This window comes from Arachis stenosperma, chromosome 3 (assembly GCF_014773155.1).
Source record: "Arachis stenosperma cultivar V10309 chromosome 3, arast.V10309.gnm1.PFL2, whole genome shotgun sequence".
Taxonomy (NCBI): domain Eukaryota; kingdom Viridiplantae; phylum Streptophyta; class Magnoliopsida; order Fabales; family Fabaceae; genus Arachis; species Arachis stenosperma.
In genome coordinates, this window is record NC_080379.1 from 17,932,555 (window position 1) to 17,951,265 (window position 18,711).

The following is an 18,711-nucleotide window of genomic DNA, read 5'->3' on the forward strand; positions in this document are numbered from 1 at the left end:
ATAATCAATTCATGTACACTTCTGAAAGGAATCCTGTGAACAATGGGACTAATCAGAAGAAAGGAGTTCTTGAGATTGACACTCTGAATGCCATTTTGGCTCAGAATAAAACATTGACTCAACAAGTCAATTTGATTTCTCAAAGTCTGTCTGGAATGCAAAATGCACCTGGCAGTACTAAGGATGCTTCATCTGAGGAAGAAGCTTATGATCCTGAGAACCCTTCAATGGAAGAGGTGAATTACCTAGGAGAACCCTATGGAAACACCTATAATTCTTCATGGAGAAATCACCCAAATTTCTCATGGAAAAACCAAGAGAGACCTCAACAAGGTTTCAACAACAATAATGGTGGAAGAAACAGGTTTAGCAATGGCAAACCTTTTCCATCATCTTCTCAGCAACAGACAGAGAATTCTAAGCAGAACCCCTCTGACTTAGCAACCATGGTCTCTGATCTAATCAAAACCACTCAAAGTTTCATGACTGAAACAAGGTCCTCCATTAGGAATTTAGAGGCACAAGTGGGACAGCTGAGCAAGAAAGTTACTGAACTCCCTCTTAGTACTCTCCCAAGTAATACAGAGGAAAATCCAAAAGGAGAGTGCAAAGCCATAACCATGGCCGAATATGGAGAGGAAAGAGAGGAGGTGGACGCCACTGAGGAAGACCTCAATGGGCGTGCACCAACCTCCTCTGAGTTCCCCAATGAGGAACCATGGAAATCTGAGGCTCAAAATGAGACCATAGAGATTCCATTGGACTTACTTCTGCCTTTCATGAGCTCTGATGAGTATTCTTCCTCTGAAGAGGATGAGTATGTCACTGAAGAGCAAGTTGCTAAATACCTTGGAGCAATCATGAAGCTAAAAAGTTATTTGGAAATGAGACTTGGGAAGATGAACCTCCTTTGCTCACCAGAGAACTGGATGACTTGTCTAGGCAGAAATTACCTCAAAAGAGACAAGATCCTGGGAAGTTTTCCATACCTTGTACCATAGGCACCATGACCTTCAAGAAGGCCCTGTGTGACTTAGGGTCAAGTGTGAACCTCATGCCTCTCTCTGTAATGGAGAAGTTGGGGATCTTTGAGGTACAAGCTGCAAGAATCTCATTAGAGATGGCAGACAATTCAAGAAAACAAGCTCATGGACTTGTAGAGAATGTTTTGGTAAAAGTTGAAGACCATTACATCCCTACTGATTTCATAGTCCTAGAGATTGGGAAGTGCATGGATGAATCCATCATCCTTGGCAGACCCTTCCTAGCCACAACAAAGGCTGTGATTGATGTTGATAGAGGTGAACTGATCATTCAGGTGAATGAAAAATCCTTGGTGTTTAAGGCTCAAGGATATCCCTCTGTCACCATGGAGAAGAAGCATGAAGAGCTTCTCTCAAATCAGAAACAAGCAGAGCCCCCACAGTCAAACTCTAAGTTTGGTGTTGGGAGGCCACAACCAAACTCTAAGTTTGGTGTTGAACCCCCACATTCAAACTCTAAGTTTGGTGTTGGGAGGTTCCAACATTGCTCTGAGTATCTGTGAGGCTCCATGAGAGCCCTCTGTCAAGCTACTGACATTAAAGAAGCGCTTGTTGGGAGGCAACCCAATGATTATACTTTATATATTTTCTTTTGTTATTTTATGTTTTTTGTAGGTTGATGATCATAAGAAGTCACAAAATCCATTGAAAAAGCAAAAACAAAATGAAAAACAGGAAGAAAAACAGCACACCCTGGAGGAAGAATTCACTGGCGTTTAAACGCCAGTGAGGCTAGCAGTTGGGCGTTTAACGCCCAGTCTGGCACCCTTTTGGGCGTTTAACGCTAGAAAGGGGCACCAGACTGGCGTTAAACGCCAGAAAAGGGCAAGAACCTGGCGTTAAACGCTAGGAATGGGCACCAGCCCGGCGTTTAACGCCAGAAATGACTCAAAACGTGATTTTGAGCAACATTTGGTGCAGGGATGACTTTTCCTTGACACCACAGGATCTGTGGACCCCACAGGACCCCCACCAACCCCACCACCACCCTCTCTCTTCTTCCCCCATTCACCAATCACCTCAATACCTCTTCCCCAAAAACCCTTCACCTATCAAATTCCATCTTTCTCTTCACCACTCACATCCATCCTTCACAAAACCCCACCAACCTCACCCTTCAAATTCAAACCACTTTCCCTCCCAAACCCACCCATAATGGCCGAACTCCATCCCCCTTCTCTCTTATAAATACCCTTCTTCACTCCTTCATTTTCACACAACCTAAACACCACTTCTCCCCTTCTTTGGCCGAATACAAAGCCATCCCCTTCTCCCTCATTTCTTCTTCTTCTACTATCTTCTTTCTTCTTTTGCTCGAGGACGAGCAAACATTTTAAGTTTGGTGTGGTAAAAGCATTGCTTTTTGTTTTTCCATAACCATTTATGGCATCCAAGGCCGGAGAAACCTCTAAAAAGAGGAAAGGGAAGGCAAAAGCTTCCACCTCCGAGTCATGGGAGATGGAGAGATTCATCTCAAGGGTGCATCAAGACCACTTCTATGAAGTTGTGGCCTTGAAGAAGGTGATCCCCGAGGTCCCCTTTTCGCTCAAAAAGGGTGAATATCCGGAGATCCGACATGAGATCCGAAGAAGAGGTTGGGAAGTGCTTACCAACCCCATTCAACAAGTCAGAATCTTGATGGTTCAAGAGTTCTATGCCAATGCATGGATCACCAAGAACCATGATCAAAGTGTTAACCCAAATCCAAAGAATTATCTTACTATGGTTCGGGGGAAATACTTGGATTTTAGTCCGGAAAGTGTAAGGTTGGCATTCAATTTGCCCATGATGCAAGGAGATGAACATCCTTACACTAGAAGGGTCAACTTTGATCAAAGGTTGGACCAAGTCCTCACAGTCATATGTGAAGAGGGCGCACAATAGAAGAGAGATTTAAGAGGCAAGCCGGTTCAATTGAGAAGGCATGACCTCAAACCCGTGGCTAGAGGATGGTTGGAGTTCATTCAACGCTCAATCATTCCCACTAGCAACCGGTCCGAAGTTACTCTAGACCGGGCCATCATGATTCATAGCATCATGATTGGAGAAGAAGTGGAAGTTCATGAGGTTATAGCCCAAGAACTCTATAAAGTGGCGGACAAGTCTTCCACCTTGGCAAGGCTAGCCTTTCCTCATCTCATTTGTCACCTCTGTTATTCAGTTGGAGTTGACATAGAAGGAGACACCCCCATTGATGAGGATAAGCCCATCACCAAGAAAAGGATGGAGCACACAAGAGACCCCTCTCATCAAGAGATCCCTGAGATGCCTCAAGGGATGCACTTTCCTCCACAAAATTATTGGGAGCAAGTAAACATCTCCCTAGGAGAATTGAGTTCCAACATGGGACAACTAAGGGTGGAGCATCAAGAACACTCCATCATCCTTCATGAAATTAGAGAAGATCAAAGAATCATGAGAGAGGAGCAACAAAGACAAGGAAGAGACATTGAGGAGCTCAAGCACTCCATAGGATCTTCAAGAGAAAGAAAGAGCCGCCATCACTAAGGTGGACCCGTTCTTTAATTTCCTTGTTCTTTATTCTTCTGTTTTTTGAATTTTATGCTTATGTTTATCCATGTTTGTGTCTTGTGATCATTAGTGTCTTAGTGTCTATGCCTTAAAGTTATGAATGTCCTATGAATCCATCACCTTTCTTAAATAAAAACGTGCTTAATTGAAAAAGAAAGAATTGCATGAATTTTGAATTTTATAACAGTTTAATTATTCTGATGTGGTGGCATTACTTTTGTTCTCTGAATGTATGCTTAAACAGTGCATATGTATCTTGAATTTGTGGTTTATGAATGTGGCTCTTGAAAGAATGATGAAAAAGGAGACATGTTACTGAGGATCTGAAAAATCATAAAAATGATTCTTGAAGCAAGAAAAAGCAGTGAATACAAAAAAAAAAAAATCGAAGAAAAAAAAAAGAAGAGAAAGAAAAGAGAAAGAAAAGAAAAAAAAAGAAAGAAATAAAGTTGTGATCCAAAGCAAAAAGAGTGTGCTTAAGAACCCTGGACACTTCTAATTGGGGACTTTAGCAAAGCTGAGTCACAATCTGAAAAGGTTCACCCAATTATGTGTCTGTGGCATGTATGTATCCGGTGGTAATACTGGAAGACAGAGTGCTTTGGGCCACGGCCAAGACTCAATAAGTAGCTGTGTTCAAGAATCATCATACTTAACTAGGAGAATCAATAACACTATCTGGATTCTGAGTTCCTAAAGAAGCCAATCATTCTGAGTTGCAAAGGATAGAGTGAGATGCCAAAACTGTTCAGAGGCAGAAAGCTAAAAGCCCCGCTCATCTAATTAATACTGATCTTCATAGATGTTTTTGGAATTCATTGCATATTCTCTTCTTTTTATCTTATTTGATTTTCAGTTGCTTGAGGACAAGCAACAATTTAAGTTTGGTGTTGTGATGAGCGGATAATTTATACACTTTTTGGCATTGTTTTTAGTATGTTTTTGGTATGATCTAGTTAGTTTTTAGTATATTTTTATTAGTTTTTAGTTAAAATTCACTTTTCTGGACTTTACTATGAGTTTGTGTGTTTTTCTGTGATTTCAGGTATTTTCTGGCTGAAATTGAGGGATCTGAGCAAAAATCTGATCCAGAGACTCAAAAGGACTGCAGATGCTGTTGGATTCTGACCTCCCTGCACTCGAAGTGGATTTTCTGGAGCTACAGAAGCCCAATTGGCGCGCTCTCAACGGCGTTGGAAAGTAGACATCCTGGGCTTTCCAGCAATATATGATAGTTCATACTTTGCCCAAGATTTGATGGCCAAAACCGGCGTTCAAAGTCACCTACAGAAATTCCAGCGTTAAACGCCGGAACTGGCACCTAAATGGGAGTTAAACGCCCAAACTGGCACCAAAGCTGGCGTTTAACTCCAAGAAGAGTCTCTACACGAAATTGCTTCATTGCTCAGCCCAAGCACACACCAAGTGGGCCCGGAAGTGGATTTTTATGTCATTTACTCATCTTTTGTACACCTTAGGCTACTAGTTTTCTATAAGTAGGACCTTTTACTATTGTATTTGAAATCTGGGTAGCTACCTTCGTGTTTTATGCTATCTTAGATCATTGGGAGGCTGGCCATTCGGCCATGCCTAGACCTTGTTCTTATGTATTTTCAACGGTGGAGTTTCTACACACCATAGATTAAGGTGTGGAGCTCTGCTGTACCTCAAGTATTAATGCAATTACTATTGTTCTTCTATTCAATTCCGCTTGTTCTTTGTCCAAGATATCACTTGTTCTTCAACTTGATGAATGTGATGATCAGTGACACTCATCACCATTCTCACCTATGAACAAGGTGACTGACAACCATTCTTGTTCTACAAGCATCCGAGCTTAGTGAATATCTCTTGGATTCTTTAACCGGAATCTTCGTGGTATAGGCAAGAACTGATGGCGGCATTCAAGAGAATCCGGAAGGTCTAACCTTGTCTGTGGTATTCTGAGTAGGATTCAATGATTGAATGACTGTGACGTGCTTCAAACTCCTAGCAGGCGGGGCGTTAGTGACAGACGCAAAAGTATCGATGGATATTATTCCGGCCTGACCGAGAACCGACAGCTGAATTCCGCTATGCTGTGACAGAGCATATGCAATCGCTTTCACTGAGAGGATGGGAGGTAGCCATTGACAACGGTGAAACCCTACACGAGCTTGCCATGGAAAGGAGTAAGAAGGATTGGATGAAGACAGTAGGAAAGCAGAGAGACGGAAGGGAAGGCATCTTCATGCGCTTATCTGAAGTTCTTACCAATGAATTACATAAGTATCTCTATCTTTATCTTATATGTTATTTTCGTTCATCACCATTATACATTTGAGTCTGCCTGACTAAGATTTGCAAGATGACCATAGCTTGCTTCAATACTAACAATCTCCGTGGGATCGACCCTTACTCGCGTAAGGTTTATTACTTGGACGACCCAGTGCACTTGCTGGTTAGTTGTGCGAAGTTGTGTAATGCCATGGAATTGAGCTACCAAGTTTTTGGAGTTCATGACCGGGGATTATGAGAGTTGTGAAAAAGTATTGTTCACAATTTCGCGCACCAGTTGCCATCATCATTCACAACATTCAAGTGGGTAAAATTCATATCCCTTAGCTTTCTAATTCCACTTGAATATGGGCTACTGGAGACGGATGATCAACTTAGAGCTCTTTGTGACATTAAGAGTAAAAGGAAGATGGCCAGTGGTAAGAATTGCCCTGCAAGGTTCATTATGGTTGGAAGCTTTAAGTTTAAACACAAAGGTTGGTGTAAAGCTCAACTGAATGGGTCTAGGAAGCTGTTTGGTAGCTGCAATGAGAATTCAAATTACTTATCACCCAGTTGGAAAAATACAGATCCCGACAAAGATGGGTGTAATAGCAAGATTTGGGATCCTGGAATCTGCTCTGACACTTGTTACCCCGGGAGCCTAAGAATCTGTTTGAAGCTTCTTAAGGGCTTTACGTGCTTAGTTTGGGATCCCGGAGGTTACTGAAAGTACAAACACTGGTGGGGATTCCTGGATGAGTTCAAACACAAGCCACCATAACAGGGAGCTCACCAAATGTCCAACTTAAGGACTTTAACTAAAAGTGCTAGGTGGGAGACAACCCACCATGGTATAATCATTCCTTTTTCAATTTTAATTTTATTTAGTTTTGTTTGTTTTTGAATTTTATTTTATTTTGTTATATTGAACCTGGAGTTTTGCATCACATTCATATTAACACTGCATTCTGCATTTTTCAGATTATATATATATAAAAAAGGGGATTTTTGCACGCGACGCATCCGCGTCGTATGTGCATTTGGAAGAAAATAAGGTTGAACAGAGAGTCACGCGAAAGCGTGGCTGGAGGTGCGCTAATGGCATAAATTGATCCACGCGACCGCGTCGCTGACGCGTCCGCGTCACATGAGAAACATGCCTCCCTCGCGACCGCGTCACCCACGCGGCCGCGTGACCTGAAAATCGACGTCAACCAGGTGCATGGCCGAAAGTTGAGCTGGAGTTGGGCTGGACTCGTGTTGGAAGCCCAATCCTCACCACGTGAACGCGTGCCCCATGCATCCGCGTCATATCCCCATGATGGCCACTCACGCGATCGCATGCCCCACGAGATCGCGTCACCCAGATTTTTGGCAAAAAGATTTTGAACAGAGAGTTGTGCGAGCGCGAGGCTGCCCTCGCGCCAGTAGCATAAAACGTGTCACGCGACCGCGTGACCGACACGACCGCGTCGATTAACTTAAAGCGCAAGTCACGTGACCGCGTTCCCCACGCGTCCGCGTCGCTTGCGCCGCACAGCTTATCCATATCAGCCAAAAATCTTATCTTTTCTTCCCCAATCCTAATTTTTCCTCCCTCCTTTCTTATTTACTTCTTCTTCCCTTCTTTCCCTTCTCATTCTTCTTATTTTTCTTTTTTATTTTATTTTGATTTATTTGCATACTTTCATTCATTGCATTATTTTCACTGGTGTTGGAATTTTATTTGGGTCATTGTGGATTATTGCAAAATTGTTTGGTAATTATATTTTTAAAGGGTTGCTTGCATGTTTAATTTAATACTTTCAAATAGCTTATTTACCATACATGCTATGTGTTTGTGAAAAAGCCCATATGGCATTATGCACTTCTCTATTATATTTTACACTATTCAATGCTTGCTTTTCATAAACTCCCGTTACTATTTTAATTGAATATAACTGTCAATACAAACATGGTAATTTATTACAAGTAATGCTTGGTCTATGCTACTCATGCCCTTTTCCGGCATGCCAATAAACACCTTGCATCCACTTATCCTTCGATGCACTGGCTATTTTTCATTGCTGGCTTTTCACATGTACTCGAGAGCATGTGTTAATGTCAATTACATCCTAATGTACATCCATCACCACTCTTCCGTTCTCTTCCTTGCTATATATCTATTTTAATTTAATTTACTTTCTCTTCCCTTCTTCAGGATGGCCACCAAGGAAGGAAAGGAGAAAGCTACTCCCAAACCGCCGGCAAGGAAAGGAACAAAAAGAGCCCAGCTGAGAAACCACAACCCCCATCCACTTGCACATCTTAGCATACACCGAGGACGGTGCAATCTTTAAGTGTGGGGAGGTCGATACTGATCTCCATGGGTTAGTTATTTCCTAATTCAACACCAATATTTTTATTTTATTTGTTATTTCATTGTTGCATTTACATATTTGTTTGATTTTACGCATTTAGTTACTACTTGGTTAAAGTAATAAATTTCTTTTAAGACCCTAGTTTTGAAAAATTTTACTAATTTAAATTAAAAACTAAAATTTTTTATGTGTTAAATTTGTTTAAAGTTGTATTTGGAACATGGTTTTTGAGCCAAAGAACACACAACCTGTGAGATTTTGAGCTTATTTATATGGTTACATTATTTAACCATAATATTTTTATTCCTGTGTGTTTACTTTTCTATAATTGTGATCTTTACTTTGTTTCAGTCTATATGCCCAATATTTAATGTATTTATATGTTTGCATATGATTGAGGTCATTATTTGATTTTAGCTCACTTATCCCAAATAAGCCTACCCTTTACATCACCCTTGTTAGCCACCTTGAGCTTTTTAATCCCCATTTGTTCTATATTTTACCACATCACTAGCCTTAAGCGGAAAATAAATTAATTATCCCAATTGAATCTTTGGTTAGCTTAAGATAGTGTGTTAATTAAGTGTGGGAAAACTGTGGGAACATGGGTTAATAAGGGAATGTATCATGTTTCTAATTTTGAATATTGGAAAATTTGGGTTCCTACTCATGTAAAACAGAAAATTAAAAATTCCATATGCATTGATATGTTACTCTAGTTTTTATGTCTCTAAAAAAAAGAGAAAAAAAAATATAATATAAATAAATAAATAAGGGGACAAAATTATCCCAATGTTAAGTTAATAAAAGATCAATGCATATGTGATAAAATTAAAAGAAAAATTGATACATGAGTATGTAATGCAAATTGAAGACTATGGGTAGCTAGGCATGATTCTAGAGTTATATAGAGTATATGTATGTTAGGTGAAAGCTTAGGTTAATTAAAGATTCAATTTATAAAGCTCACTTAGCCATATACATATATCCTTACCTTTACCTCAGCCCCATTACAACCCTGAAAAGACCTCATGATGTTTGTAATGGTATATTAAATATTGTTGATTGGTTAGATGAAGAACAAGGTTTAGAAAGCATGACTAGAGAAGAATAGAGTGATTGACCCTAGACACTTGAGAATTAGAGTGATATACACTACCAGTAAGGGTTCAATGCTTGATTCTATGTTCCCTGCTTTCATGAGCTGTCTTCTTACAAGTTTACTTGCTTTTATTATATAATTTGAATTAGTGGAATTTGATTTATGTTTGTCTTGGAGAACTTATTTATTTTTAACCAAGTAGGTAGAAGCATTTCGCATGTAGTTGCATTCATATACATAGGTTGCATTTCATAACATCCTACCATTCCTCTTCATCTTTATAGTTTCTCTTGAGCTTAGCATGAGGACATGCTAATGTTTAAGTGTGGGGAGGTTGATAAACCACTATTTTATGGTTTATCTTGTGCTCAATTGAGTGGTTTTTATTTACTCTTTACCCACTTATTCATACTATTTGCATGGTTTTACATTTGCCTTCCTAATTATGTGCTTTGATTGAAAACATGTTTCTTTGGACTTATATTTGCTAATATTAATCCTCTCTTATTACCATTAGATGCCTTGATATGTGTGTTAAGTGTTTTCAGATATTATAAGGCAGGAATGGCTCAGAGGATGGAAAGGAAGCATGCAAAAATGGAAGGAATACAATAAGTTGGAGAAATTGCTAAGCTGTCCAGCCTGACCTCTTCGCACTCAAACGGCTATAACTTTAGCTACAGAGGTCCAAATGACGCGGTTTCAGTTGCGTTGGAAAGCTAACGTCCGGGGCTTCGATTTGATATAATATGCTATAGTTTCCTTGACGCTAGACGATGCGATCGCGTGATCCATGCGGCCGCGTCGCAGTGACGAAAATCCAGCGTGGTTGAATTCGAGACCAGCGATTTCTGGACAGTTTTTGACCCAGTTTTCAGCCCAGAACACACAGATTAGAGGCTATAAAGTGGGGGAATGCATCCATTCATAAGGAGGCTCTCATAATTCACCTTTCATATTTTAGATGTAGTTTTAGAAAGAGAGGTTCTCTCCTCTCTCTCTCTTAGGATTAGGATTTAGGACTTCTCTTAGTTTTAGGAGTGACTCTCAATCCCAGGTTCTTTATTTTTATTTATCCCAATTTAATTTATGATCTCTTCCATGTTACAGATTACTCTTTTAAATTAATGTTATTTGAGATATTTCAGTTTAATATTGCTTTCTTTTATTTATGTTATTGTTGTTCTCAATCTGAAGACATTTTTATTCCAGTAGCTTCAATTTCCTTTCCTTTTGGTTTTGGTTAAGAAATCAGTAACTCAGGAGTTATCCAATTCAACATCATAATTGATAATTGTTATCTCCTCTAATTGAATTGAACTTCAATAATCCCAATCTTTTCTTAGGAATTAACTCGGATTTGAAGATCAAACTAATTAGTCACTTGACCTTCCTCTGCTTTAAGTAAGGGTTAACTAAGTAAAATTGAGATTCAATTTTTATTATCATTGATAAGGATAATTCGGTATGGACTTCTAATTTCTAATACCTTGCCAAAAGTTTATGTTTATTGTTATTATTTTATTCCCTCTGCCATTGCTTTTCTAACTTTTTACCTTGATCAAAAAACCCCAAAACATACCTTTGCATAACCAATAATAAGAACATACTTTCCTGCAATTCCTTGAGAAGACGACCCAAGATTTAAATACTCGGTTAACAATTTTTAAGGGGTTTGTTACTTGTGACAACCAAAACGTTTGCACGAAGGAATTTCTGTTAGTTTAGAAGCTATATCTACAACGCGAATATTTTTATAAATTCTTTACTAGCAAAAATCCCAACGTCAGTCATCTTATGCTAGCTTTTTGGTGTACGAAATTCTAATCTCAATATCAAAATCAAAATTTCTTATGATCTCGTACCACTAACCAGCAAGTGCACTGGGTCGTCCAAGTAATACCTTACGTGAGTAAGGGTCGATCCCACGAAGATTATTGGTTTGAAGCAAGCTATGTTTATTTTATTATTCTTAGTCAGGATATTAATTAAAATTATCAGTTGGAATTATTAGAACAATAAAAGAGTGTGAAATAGTTACTTGTTGTGCAGTAATGGAGAATATGTTGGGGTTTTTGGAGATGCTTTGTCTTCTGAATCCCTGCAACATAATGCTTACTCACTTTCATAAATGCAAGGCTCCTTCCATGGCAAGCTGTATGTAGGGAATCACCATTGTCAGTGGCTACCTCCCATCCTCTCAGTGAAAACGGTCCAGATGCTCTGTCACAGCACGGCTAATCAGCTGTTGGTTCTCGATCATGTTGGAATAGGATCCATTGATCCTTTTGCGATTGTCATCACGCCCAGCAATCGTGAGTTTGAAGCTCGTCACAGCCATTCAATCCTTGAATCCTACTCGGAATACCACAGACAAGGTTTAGACTTTCCGGATCCTCAAGAGTGGCCGCCATCAGTTCTAGCTTATACCACGAAGATTCTGATTAAGGAAGCTAGGAGATACTCATTCAATCTGATGTAGAACGGAGGTGTTTGTCAGGCACACGTTCATGGATTGAGGAATGTGACGAGTGTCACGGATCATCACCTTCTCCATAATTAAGCGCAAATGAATATCTTAGATAGGAACACGCATGTTTGAAAGGAGAAACAGAAACAATTGCATTAATTCATTGAGACGCTGCAGAGCTCCTCACCCCCAACAATGGAGTTTAGAGACTCATGCCGTCAAAGTGTATAAAATTCAGATCTGAAAAATGTCATGAGGTACAAAGTAATCCTCTAAAAGTTGTTTAAATAGTAAACTAGTAGCCTAGGTTTATAGAGAGTAAGTAAACTAAGATAATTGGTGCAGAAATCCACTTCTGGGGCCCACTTGGTGTGTGCTGGGGCTGAGACTAAAGCTTCTCACGTGCTTGGGCTGTTTCTGGAGTTGAACGCCAGGTTGTAACGTGTTTTGAGCGCTGAACTCCAACTTGTAACCTGTTTCTGGCGCTGGACGCCAGACAGCAGCATGAAACTGGCGTTGAACGCCAGTTTACGTCGTCTATCTTCGCGCAAAGTATGGACTATTATATATTGTTGGAAAGCCCTAGATGTCTACTTTCCAACCCAATTGAGAGAGCGTCAATTGGACTCCTGTAGCTCCAAAAAATCCATTCCGAGTGCAGGGAGGTCAGGATCCAACAGCATCAGCAGTCCTTTTTCAGCCTAACTCAGATTTTTGCTCAGCTCCCTCAATTTCAGCCAGAAAATACCTGAAATCACAGAAAAATACACAAATTCATAGTAAAGTCCAGAAATATGATTTTTGCCTAAAAACTAATAATATTTTACCAAAACTAATTAAAACATACTAAAATCTACATGAAATTACCCCCAAAAAGCGTATAAAATATCCGCTTATCACAACACCAAACTTAAACTGTTGCTTGTCCCCAAGCAACTAGATGAATAAGAGAGGATGAAAAGAAATTAAGAAGTTATAATACCTCAGAGTTTTAAGTAAAGCTCAGATTCTAATTAGATGAGCGGGGCTAGTAGCTTTTTGCTTCCAAACAGTTTTGGCATCTCACTTTATCCTTTGAAATTCAGAATGATTGGCATCCATAGGAACTCAGAATTCAGATAGTATTATTGATTTTCCTAGTTAAGTATGTTGATTCTTGAACACAGCTACTTTTATGAGTCTTGGCTGTGGCCCTAAGCACTTTGTTTTTCAGTATTACCACCGGATACACAAATGCCACAGACACATGACTGGGTGAACCCTTTTCAGATTGTGACTCAGCTTTGCTAGAGTCCCCAGTTAGAGGTGTCCAGAGCTCTTAAGCACACTCTTTTTGCTTTGGATCACGACTTTAACCACTCAGTCTCAAGCTTTTCACTTGGACCTTCATGACACAAGCACATGGTTAGGGACAGCTTGATTTAGCCGCTTAGGCCTGGAACTACTTCCTTGGGCCCTCCTATCCACTGATGCTCAAAGCCTTGGATCCTTTTCACCCTTGCCTTTTGGTTTTAAGGACTATTGGCTTTTGTTCCTTCTTTTTTTTTCCAATGATTCCTTGTAAAAAATTTTTTTTTTCACTGCTTTTTCTTGCTTCAAGAATCAAATTCATGATTTTTCAGATCATCAATAACATTTCTCTTGTTCATCATTCTTTCAGGAGCCAACAATTTTAACATTCATAAAATTCAATATCAAAAATATACACTGTTCAGGCATTCATTCAGAAGACAAAAAGTATTGCCACCTCATATAAATAATTAGAATTTTCCTTATTAAGAACTCGAAAAAATATTGCCTCTTTATTCTAAAAATCTACTATTTTATTCATGTTTGATGATGATGAGAAAAATAAATTATAGCTTAATTGGAGATAAAATCAAAATAGACATGCTAATTACTACTACTCCTATATAACTTCTAAGGTAAAATCCTATAATCTACTATCACAGAGTTAAAGATAAAATTAGAACTTAGCAACCTGTATTTTGGGAAGTGGATGTTCCTCTAGTATGTGGGGTGCTTCAGTTCATTCAGTTCACATCCTTGCTCTTCCTGTTCCCTTAGGTGCCATGATCTTAATGAGTTTTAGCTTAGTGATCATGGCAAATCACACCAAACTTAGAGGTTTGCTTGTCCTCAAGCAAAAGAAAGGAAAAGAGAGGAATGGAAGGAGAGGCAATTTCAAAATGCAAAAGATATGAGAAGAAATTAAAAAGATTTGAAAAAGAATTCAAAGAGATAGATGAGTTTTAAAAAAGATTTGAAAAGAAATTAAAAAAATCAAGAAATATGTTTAGGAAATTTTTTTTTTGAATTTGAAGTTGAAAGATGAGAGTTTGTAACATGTTATGCAAGAAATCATGAATTGAAACATGAAAATTGGAAAAAATTTGAACTAAAAACGAAATTACCTCCTTCCCACCATCCTGGCGTTAAACGCCAAAATGCTGCATGTTTTGGGTGTTTAACGCCCAATTGCTGCTTCTCCTGGGCGTTCAACGCCCAGCTGTTGCTTCTTTCTTGCGTTGAACGCCAGGAAGTCCTTTGTCACTAGGCGTTTTTCTGAACGCCCAGGATGCTGTCAATCTGGCGTTAAACGCCCAGAAGGTGCTTCTTTCTGGCGTTCAACGCTCAGAAGATGCTCCTTTCTGGCGTTTAACGCCCAGATGGCTACCCTTACTGGCGTTGAACGCCCAGTGGGTGCTTCTTTTGGGCGTTCAACGCCCAAAATGTTTCTTATTGGCTTTTTTTTCGCCAGTGAACTTTCCAAATTCCCCTGTAACTCTGTGAATTCAAGCAATTGCTATTTTACCTTGAAGATACTCTGACATATATCTGTAAAAATCAATTAATTATCAAAAACAAATAAAATTAAATTTTGTGAATGGCTGGGTTGCCTCCCAGCAAGCGCTTCTTTAATGTCGTTAGCTGGACTATTACTGAGCTTTTAATCAAGTCTCAGTTTTGAGCATTCTTGCTCAAAATTGCTTTCAAGATAATGTTTAACTCTCTGTCCATTAACAATGAACTTTTTGTTAGATTCATTATCCTGAAGCTCTACGTATCCATATGGTGATACACTTGTAATTACATATGGACCTCTCCACCGGGATTTTAATTTCCCGGGAAATAATTTGAGCCTAGAATTAAATAGCAGAACTTTCTGCCCTGGCTCAAAGACTCTGGATGACAATTTCTTATCATGCCATCTTTTCGCTTTCTCTTTGTAAATTTTTGCATTCTCGAAAGCATTGAATCTAAATTCCTCTAGCTCATTTAACTGGAGCAATTATTTTTCTCCAGCTAACTTGGCATCAAGGTTTAGGAATCTGGTTGCCCAGTAGGCCTTGTGTTCCAGTTCCACTGGCAAGTGACATGCCTTTCCATACACAAGCTGGTATGGAGAGGTCCCTATAGGGGTCTTGAATGCTGTTCTGTATGCCCACAGAGCATCATCCAAGCTTCTTGCCCAGTCCCTTCTACGGTTAATTACAGTCCATTCTAGGATTATTTTGAGTTCTCTATTTGAGACTTCAGCTTGCCCATTAGTTTGTGGGTGATATGGAGTAGCTACCCTGTGGCTAACTCCATAACGAACCAAAGCAGAGTAAAGCTGTTTATTGCAGAAATGAGTGCCCCAATCACTGATTAATACTCTAGGGGTACCAAATCTGTTGAAGATGTGTTTCTGGAGGAATTTTAACACTGTTTTGGTGTCATTAGTGGGTGTTGCAATAGCCTCCACCCATTTGGATACATAATCCACTGCCACCAGAATATAAGTGTTTGAGTATGATGGTGGGAAAGGTCCCATGAAGTCAATACCCCATACTTCAAACAACTCAATCTCCAAGATCCCTTGTTGAGGCATAGCATGACTGTGAGGCAGATTGCCAGATTTTTGGCAACTGTCACAATTAAGTACAAACACTCGGGAATCTTTATAGAGAGTAGGCCAGTAGAAGCCACTTTGGAGGACTCTTGTGGCTGTTCGCTCACTTCCAAAATGTCCTCCATACTGTGATCCATGGCAGTGCCATAGGATCTTCTGCGCTTCTTCCTTAGGCACACATCTACGGATTACTCCGTCTGCACATCTCTTGAAGAGATATGGTTCATCCCAAAGATAGTACTTTGCATCTGTGATCAATTTCTTTGATTGCTGCCTACTGTACTCTTTGGGTATGAACCTTACTGCCTTGTAGTTTGTAATATCTGCGAACCATGGCACTTCCTGGATGGCAAAGAGTTGCTCATCCGGAAAGGTTTTAGAGATCTCAGTAAGAGGGAGGGACGCCCCTTCTACTGATTCTATTCGGGACAGGTGATCTGCTACCTGATTCTCTGTCCCTTTTCTGTCTCTTATTTCTATATCAAACTCTTGCAGAAGCAACACCCATCTTATAAGTCTGGGTTTTGAATCCTGCTTTGTGAGTAGATATTTAAGAGCAGCATGATCAGTGTACACAATCACTTTTGATCCTACTAAATAAGATCTGAATTTGTCAATGGCGTAAACCACTGCAAGTAGCTCTTTTTATGTGGTTGTGTAATTCTTCTGTGCGTCATTTAGAACACGACTGGCATAGTAAATGACGTGCAGAAGCTTGTCATGCCTTTGTCCCAACACTGCGCCAATGGCATGGTCACTGGCATCACACATTAGTTCAAATGGCAGTGTCCAGTTTGGTGCAGAGATGATTGGTGCTGTGACCAATTTAGCTTTCAGAGTCTCAAATGCCTGCAGACACTCCTTATCAAAGACAAATGGCGTGTCAGCAGCTAGCAGGTTGCTCAGAGGTTTGGTGATTTTTGAAAAATCCTTTATAAACCTCCTATAGAATCCTGCATGCCCCAGAAAGCTTCTGATTGCCTTAACATTGGCAGGTGGTGGTAATTTTTCAATTACTTCAACTTTAGCTTGATCCACCTCTATTCCCTTGTTTGAAATTTTATGCCCAAGGACAATCCCTTCAGTCACCATAAAGTGACATTTTTCCCAGTTTAAAACTAGGTTGGTCTCTTGACATCTTTTCAGAACAAGTGCTAAATGGTTAAGGCAGGAGCTGAATGAGTCTCCAAATACTGAAAAGTCATCCATGAAGACTTCCAGAAACTTCTCTACCATATCAGAGAAGATAGAGAGCATGCACCTTTGAAAGGTTGCAGGTGCATTGCACAAGCCAAATGGCATCCTTCTGTATGCAAATACTCCAGATGGGCATGTGAATGCCGTTTTCTCTTGATCCTGGGGATCTACTGTAATTTGATTATAACCTGAATATCCATCCAGGAAGCAGTAGTATTCATGACCTGCTAGTCTTTCTAGCATCTGGTCTATGAATGGTAAAGGAAAATGATCCTTTCTGGTGACTGTATTGAGCCTTCTATAATCAATACACATACGCCACCCTGTAACTGTTCTTGTAGGAACCAGTTCATTTTTTTCATTATGAACCACTGTCATGCCTCCCTTCTTAGGGACGACTTGGACAGGGCTTACCCAGGGGCTGTCAGAAATAGGATAAATAATCCCAGCCTCTAGTAATTTAGTGACCTCCTTCTGCACCACCTCCTTCATGGCTGGATTCAGCCGCCTTTGTGGTTGAACCACTGGCTTGGCGTCACCCTCCAGTAAGATCTTATGCATGCATCTGGCTGGGCTAATGCCCTTGAGATCACTGATGGACCACCCAAGAGCTGTCTTGTGTGTCCTTAGCACTTGAATCAGTGCTTCCTCTTCCTGTGGCTCTAAGGTAGAGCTTATGATTACAGGAAAGGTATCACCTTCTCTCAGGAATGCATATTTTAGGGATGGTGGTAATGGTTTGAGCTCGGGTTTAGGATGTTTCTCCTTTTCCTGGGGGATTTTCAGAGGTTCTATTATTCTCTCTGATTCCTCCAGATCAGGCTGAACATCTTTAAAGATGTCCTCTAGCTCTGATTCGAGACTCTCAGCCATATTGACCTCTCTTACCAGAGAGTCAATAATATCAACACTCATGCAGTCATTTGGGGTGTCTGGATGTTGCATGGCTTTGACAACATTCAACTTGAACTCCTCCTCATTGACTCTCAAGGTTACTTCCCCTTTTTGAACGTCAATGAGGGTTCGACCAGTTGCTAGGAAAGGTCTTCCTAGAATGAGAGTTGCACTCTTGTGCTCCTCCATTTCCAGCACCACAAAGTCAGTAGGAAAGGCGAATGACCCAACCTTGACAATCATGTCTTCAATCACGCCTGATGGGTATTTAATGGAGCCATCAGCAAGTTGAAGACATATCCGGGTTGGTTTGATTTCTTCAGTTAAACCAAGCTTTCTGATAGTGGATGCAGGTATTAGGTTGATACTTGCCCCAAGATCACATAAAGCTTGCTTGGTACAATTATCCTCTAATGTGCATGGTATCATAAAGCTCCCGGGATCTTTAAGCTTCTCAGGTAAGCTTTTCAGAATAACTGCACTGCATTCTTCAGTGAGGTAAACTTTTTCAGTTTCCCTCCAATCCTTCTTATGACTTAAGATCTCTTTCATGAACTTAGCATAAGAGGGTATTTGCTCAAGTGCTTCTGCAAATGGAATCTTTATTTCAAGAGTCCTGAGATAGTCTGCAAAGCGGGCAAAGCGGGCAAATTGCTTATCCTATTCTGCTTGGTAGAGTTTTTGAGGATAGGGCATTTTGGCTTTATATTCCTCAACCTTAGTTGCTGCAGGTTTATTACCTACAGAAGTGGGTTGGGAAGCCTTTTTAGAAGGGTTGTTATCAGCACTTGTATGCGACTGATCCCCCACTGGCATTTGAATGCCAGGGGTGGAAGCTGGAGTGGCATTAGACGCCACCTCTTTATTTGTTACTGGCGTCTGAACGCCAGAACTATGCTCCCTTTGGGCGTTCAACGCCGGATTCATGCTTGTTTCTGGCGTTGAATGCCAGGAATGAG